Source organism: Herpailurus yagouaroundi, unplaced genomic scaffold (assembly GCF_014898765.1).
Source record: "Herpailurus yagouaroundi ecotype Mexico unplaced genomic scaffold, PumYag 140, whole genome shotgun sequence".
In the NCBI taxonomy this organism is placed as follows: Eukaryota; Metazoa; Chordata; class Mammalia; order Carnivora; family Felidae; genus Herpailurus; species Herpailurus yagouaroundi.
The window spans coordinates 51,896,658-51,903,273 of record NW_024412395.1 but is presented as its reverse complement, the minus strand read 5'-3'; positions in this window follow the sequence as shown (position 1 = coordinate 51,903,273).

Below are 6,616 nucleotides of genomic sequence, written 5' to 3'. Positions count from 1 at the left end.
GACATTTTTACCGGATGGATTAATTTCACACCACTTTTATTCTCCTTCCATCATTCTAGCTTAGGTCTTTAATACCTTTTGCTGAACTGCCACATAAACCTTCCGACTGATTTCCTTGCCTCTCACTTCTCCCTTTGCACTACTGCCAACAAGCTCTTTGCAAATTCCAGCTCTGTTCATGGCATTCCTCTGAACACAATCCCCAGTGGTTTCTGGTTGCCCAGTAAATAGAGTACAAACTCCTTAGCACAGTATTCAAAGTCCTCCACAATCAACTTCTCCAATGGTACCTTTTATTTACTTACTATGCTTCAGTCAAACAAGAACAGGACCTGAATTTTTCCGGGTGCTTCAGTCTGACTGGGCTCTTTCATTACACTTGGTTGTTGTAGGTGTACAAGGGTGCTTAGAATGGGGGTGGGAGGGACTTTTTTTTTTTCTTCTAATTCACACCAAGACTATAAGCTGCCCTTGTGTTTTCTTTTATGGGATGGCAGCTCATTCTACCTCTGTCCATCTCTGCTCAAGCCACCATTCAAGATTCAGGTTAAATGCTGATTTCTTCATGAATCATTCCTTCATTTCTCTATGCTCCCTCTCTGCTCTTACTTGCTCTGCCATTTCCTACTATAAATATCTATGTATATGTCACAGCTCTCTTCCTCTATTGTAAATTCCTACATTAGCTCAACAATGTCTTAAGACAGTAATATCTGGAGATTAATTGTGTGAAACAAATAATTTATTATTAATCATAGTTCAAATATACAGAGTTGTATACTTGGAAACGGTGAATTGTATTGTATGTGAATTACATCTCAGTAAAGTTGTTATAAGAAAAATAATTCAAATATTAATATTTGTAAATTATTTACTTAATGATTTTAAGCAGGATAGGTTACAGCATGGCAGATACAGCACGCACACATTTGTATCTCCTGTTTCCTGAGATCTCATTTACTTATTTATTTTTAAAGTTTGTTAATTAATTAGTTAATTAATTAATTAATTTAGAGAGAATCCCAAGCAGGCCCTGCACTGTCAGCACAGAGCCTGACATGGGGCTCAATCCCACAAACTGCAAGATCATGATCTGAGCTGAAACAAAGAGTCATATGTTCAACCAACTGAGCCACCCAGGAGCCCCTCTTGAAATCTTATTTAAACAGCAGTAAATTAGAACTAAGAATAATAAACTCAAGATAATGATAAGAATAGAAGAGTGAATCATCAAAGGAAGAAAGATTTTAATATATTTCTGGAAGATGAAAAATGGATAGAAGTCACCTTGCTTCCAGTAATAAAGGCCTAGGTAGTTCAAACTGTCCTCTCCTTGAGCCAAATAGTAAATTAGGACAAGATTTAAAAATACCTAATTGAAGGCACTGGAAAGCTAGCAAGAGAATGAAAAAATAATGAACCAAGGTCTAGAAGAAAACAGAAATTCTGAGAGAAGAACTTGGCACTGGGGGCAACTTTTCTTCTGGAAGGAATTTGCCAATTTCAGAAAAGGCAACTAAGAGGCTGCAAGGCTAAACAATGAAGAGCAACGAAGGGGATGAAAGTTGGAGTCTTAAACACCTATCTTCCCCGCCCCCCCCCCCACTACCCCACACACAAACCCTGACTTGGGATGGTAAAGAGCTCCACTTTAGGAGATAATAAACCAGATGTCTACTGTTCTAACAAGGATTTCAGGTCAGTTTCCAACCATCATAGGCTCTACAGTTGGATTAAAGTGGTCCTAATTTATCTGTGCCCACAGCAAATGCTACTGTTTTATGGAAGAAGGGAATATTATTCTGGGTCTCAAATTATCTTTACAAGCAATGTCACAAGTATAATTTCCAATACGCAATAAATAATAACCAAGAGAATAAGAAAACATAAATAAGAACCACATAAGTTAAAACTGCTAGAAACCAAATAAAGAGAAACCCTTAAAAGCAATAAGGGAAGAAGACAAATTACCTTCATAGGAAGAACAATTTGAATTACAGTTGTCTTTTCAACAGATACAATGAGAACCAGAAGATAATGAAGTGCTATCTTTAGAGTTCTAAGAAAAAATAACTGCCAATATAGAATTCTGCACTCATCAAAAATATCCTTCAAAAATTAAGATGCAATATAGACATTTTTAGTTAAACAAAAACTTATAGTAGCAAACTCATAGTAAGGACATACTAAGTGCCCTTTAGGCAGAAGGAAATGGATCTCAGAATAAAGGTCTGAGATGTGGGAAGAAACGAAGAGCTATGAGAACAATAATAATGTCTTGTGGGATTTAAAATATATATGAAATTAAAATATACCACAATAGGGCACCTGGTTGGCTTATTTGGTAGAGCATGTGACTCTTGATCTTGGAGTCATGAGTTCAAGTCCCCATGTTGGCCTAGTTAGAAATATACCACAATAGAAGCAATATAATCAAGGAGGAATATATAATATAGATAGAAATACTGTTAGTGTTTTAAGGTCCTTGAATTCTTGAATTGTTCAAGAATAGGGTAAGAGTATTAAGTAATATTAGATTTTGGTTAAGTCAAGGAAGGCATATTGTAATTTCTTGGGTAGCCAAAAAATGGTAAAAGTGTGTATATGTACCTAATGATATAGGCTTAATATACATAGAGAAAACAATTGCCAAAACTAAAAGGAGAAATGGATAAGTACACAATCATAGTGGGAGATTTTTAACATAGTTTTCTTACCTGATAGAAACAGCAGTAAAAAAGTTCAGTAAGCATGGAAGAGAGGACTATTAACAAACTGGACCTATTGTGCATATATAGAAGACTGCAGAATACACCTTATTTCTAAGTAAATATGGAATATTTATTAATAAAGTTTTTATTATGGAAATCATATGCTGAGTCATAAAGTATCAATAAATATCAAAGTCATTGAAATGATACTGAATTTGTTCTCTGGCCATAAGAAAAATTAAGGTAGAACTCAACAACAAAAATATAGGAGATAATCTTTGTATGTTGAGAAATTAATAAACTTCTGAAAATCTCATGAGCAAAAAAGAAATCATAACTGCATAATAGTAAAAACACTTTCATTTGCTACTAATTCCATACTTAGAGGGAAAATTATAGCTTAAATAAATATATTAGAAAACAATGCTTAAAATCCCAAGAGATTAGAAAAAATAACAGCCAATTTTATCAAAGAAAAAACATAATATACCTAAGAGCAAAAGTTAGTAAAGTGGGAAACAAATAGATAATGAAAAAAATGAACAAAATCAAAGGTTGTTTCCTTTAAAACACTAATTGACAGACCTAGCAAGAATAGTCAAGAAAAAAGAAAACACAAATTATCACTACTGCAAATCAAAAAGGAGATCTTATGACAGATTCTACAATACTAAAAATATCTTGAGAGATATATTGAGCAATTCTAACCAAACTTGAAAATGCAGAAAAAAGAGACAAACTTCTAGAAAACTAAAACCTAACAAAACTGACACAGGAAGAAACAGAAGACATAAGTAGTCATAAATTATTAAAGAAATTTAATCCGTAATTAAAACTTTCCCTCATAAAAACTGCAGACACAAATAGCTCCTGTAGTGAATTAAAACTATTTTAAGAAAGAACTAATGTCATTCTTACACAAACTCTTCTGTAAAAAAGCAAGTAGGGATATTATGAGAATTAAGAATGTATATGTTAATTTCATTATGGGCACAGATATAAATTTTTAAAAAATTAATAAATCAAATGCAGCAAAATGTAAAAGGATAATACAACATGATAGAGTTGTATGTACTGAAAGGATGCAAGGCTGGTTTCATGTTAGAAAACCAGCATAACTCACTACACTGACAAAATAAAGGAGTGAAATCATAGAATTATTTACATGTATAAAACATAAGCATGTGATAAAATCAAACATCCACTTATAAGGGAAAAACCCCTCTAGAGAACAGAAAGGAACAGCAAATATTATAATTAATGATCAAACACTGAAAGCTTTCCTCTTTGAGACTATAAAAAAAGACAAGAGTGCCTACTATTAGCCATTCTAAACAACCTTGTACTAGAAATCCCAGCCAGGTCAGTGTGGCATTTCGATTAAAACAAAAATGACACGAATTCTTTACTGTTCCTTGTATGTAATCCTTTGCAATGTAATGGGACTCTGAAGCCCCTCTTGAATGTGGGTTGGTCCTGCATTTTGTTTTGGTTAAAAGAATATGGTGAAATTGACAATGTGCCAGTTCTGGGCCTCAAGAACGCGCTCCCCCCCCCCCCCCCAGCCATCTTTTTTAGAGACTTTGACACTGCCACTGGGGATAATAACAAATTAGAGGATGAGCCCATGTTGAGTAGAACTAAGTTGGCCTAGCTGTCCTTGCTGTGGCCCTAGATATGTGAGAAACCCACTCAACATGAACAAAAGTGGTTAGCTGACCTGCAGCTAAGTGCAGATGCACAAATGAGTACTGGCAAGACTAGTTCAAACCAGCATAAATACTCAGCCAACTCACAGACTTGTAAGAAATATGTGCTTAATTTCGGGTGGTTTATAATGCAGCAAAAGCATTATAAAACAGACAGTAAGTCAAGAAAAAAACAAAGTATAAAAACAAGTATGAAGTATGAAAAAGGAAGAACATGTCTATAGTAGTTCACAGAGGATATAATTGTGTATGCAGAAAATCCAAAAATATCTACAGATAGATTATTGGAATTAATGACATAGCAAAGTTGATGCATCTCAAATACAAAATATCAACTGCATTTTAATATAATGGCAATATTTTAGTCTGTTCAGGCTGCTATAACAGAATTCCACAGATGCGACTTAAACAACATAAATTTCTCTCTCATAATTCTGGAGGTATGGGAAGTCCAATATCAAGGTGCCAGTAGATTTGGTGTCTGGTGAGGAGCTACTTGCTGGTTAACAGACAGATATCTTTTCACTGTGTCCTCATGTGGTAGAAAAGGCAAAGCAAGGTCTCTGGGGTCTCTTTAAAAGGGCACTGATCCCATTCATAAGGACTCTACTCACATGACTTAGTCACTCCCCAAGGTCCCACCACCAAATACTGTCATGTTGGGAATTAGATTTAAACATGAATTTGGGAGGGGGACATAAAAATTTAGTCTAGAACAGGCAACAAATAGTTAATACATAAAAATTAAAAAGTGTTAAATAATATCAAATTATACATGGCATATAGGGATAAAACTAATAAACTATGTGTAAGATTTCTCACATAAAATCATAAATCATTATTGAGAGAAGAGAAGGAATAACTAAACAGAAAGATATATCGTGCTTATAGTTTGGAAAACTCAATATTATAGGCATGACCATTCCTTCCAAATTGACTTATAGACTCAAGATGATTACAAAGAAATATAAACAGTTTTTTCCCTCCATAAGTTGACTATTTGAATCTATAATATGCAAAGACCCCAGACTACTCAAGGGTCTCTTGGAGAAGAAAAACCATGTTGGAAGACTTGCTTTGTCATATGCCAAGGCCTATTATAAAGGTACAGTATTTAAGACAAGGATATCCGACCAACAGAACAGAGAATCTGGAAATAGATCCATTATTACCTGATTTATGTAAATGGTAGTATTTTAGAGCAGTAGGCAAAAGATGGCCTTTTCATTAAATGGGGCTACAACAGTTGAATCTCCATTATGAGAAAGTATGAAAATTGGCCCTTACTGCACACCATTCACACAAAATCACTTCTGGCTGGGTAGAAGATCTAAACATGAAAAGCAAGAAATAATGCCTCCAGAAGATCCTAAAGGTAAATATCTATGACTTTGGGGCCTGACAAGATTTCTTAGTATGCTTTTAAAAAGTACTAATCAAGGAAAAGATTGATAAGTTGTACTATGTTAAAATTACAGACATTTTTCATCAAAAGATATTTTAAGGGAATGCAAAGACAAGGCATCTAGTGGAGAAAATACTTGCGACACATATAATTAACTATATGTAATACATTTCTCCAAATAAAAAGAAAAAATATAGTTAACCCAATTAAACATGGGTGTATCACAAGAGAAGGTATTTAAAATGGGCACTAAACACATAAAAGTGTGCTCAGTTATCATTATCAATTAGAGATATGTAAGGTATAAATCAAAGTGAGATTCTAATAGATACCCATTAGAGTGCCTATATAAAGAAGGCTGATAATAGCAAGAACTGGAAGTTCTCTTATGTCATAGGTATGACTGTAAATTGGTAACATCACTTAGGAAAACAGTTTGGTATTACCTACTGAAGTGCAGTTATGTGTACTTTAGAACTCTATTATGCAGTTATGTGTACTTTAGAACATATTGCATGCAAATATACACTAAGAGACCTGGAACAATGTTCACAGTGGCAATGTCCAAAATAGCCCCAAATTGGAAAGAATTCATATTTGTCTATCAAAAGCAGAATGGCTAAGTCAGTTATGCCATATTCACAAACTGGAATGCTACATAGTCATGAAAAGGAATGAACTACATTTCTATTACACAACATAGATAAGTCTCACAAATATAACACTAAAGAAAACAAACAAGACCCAAAAGATTACCTACTACATGATTCCACCTACATAAGTTCCCAAAA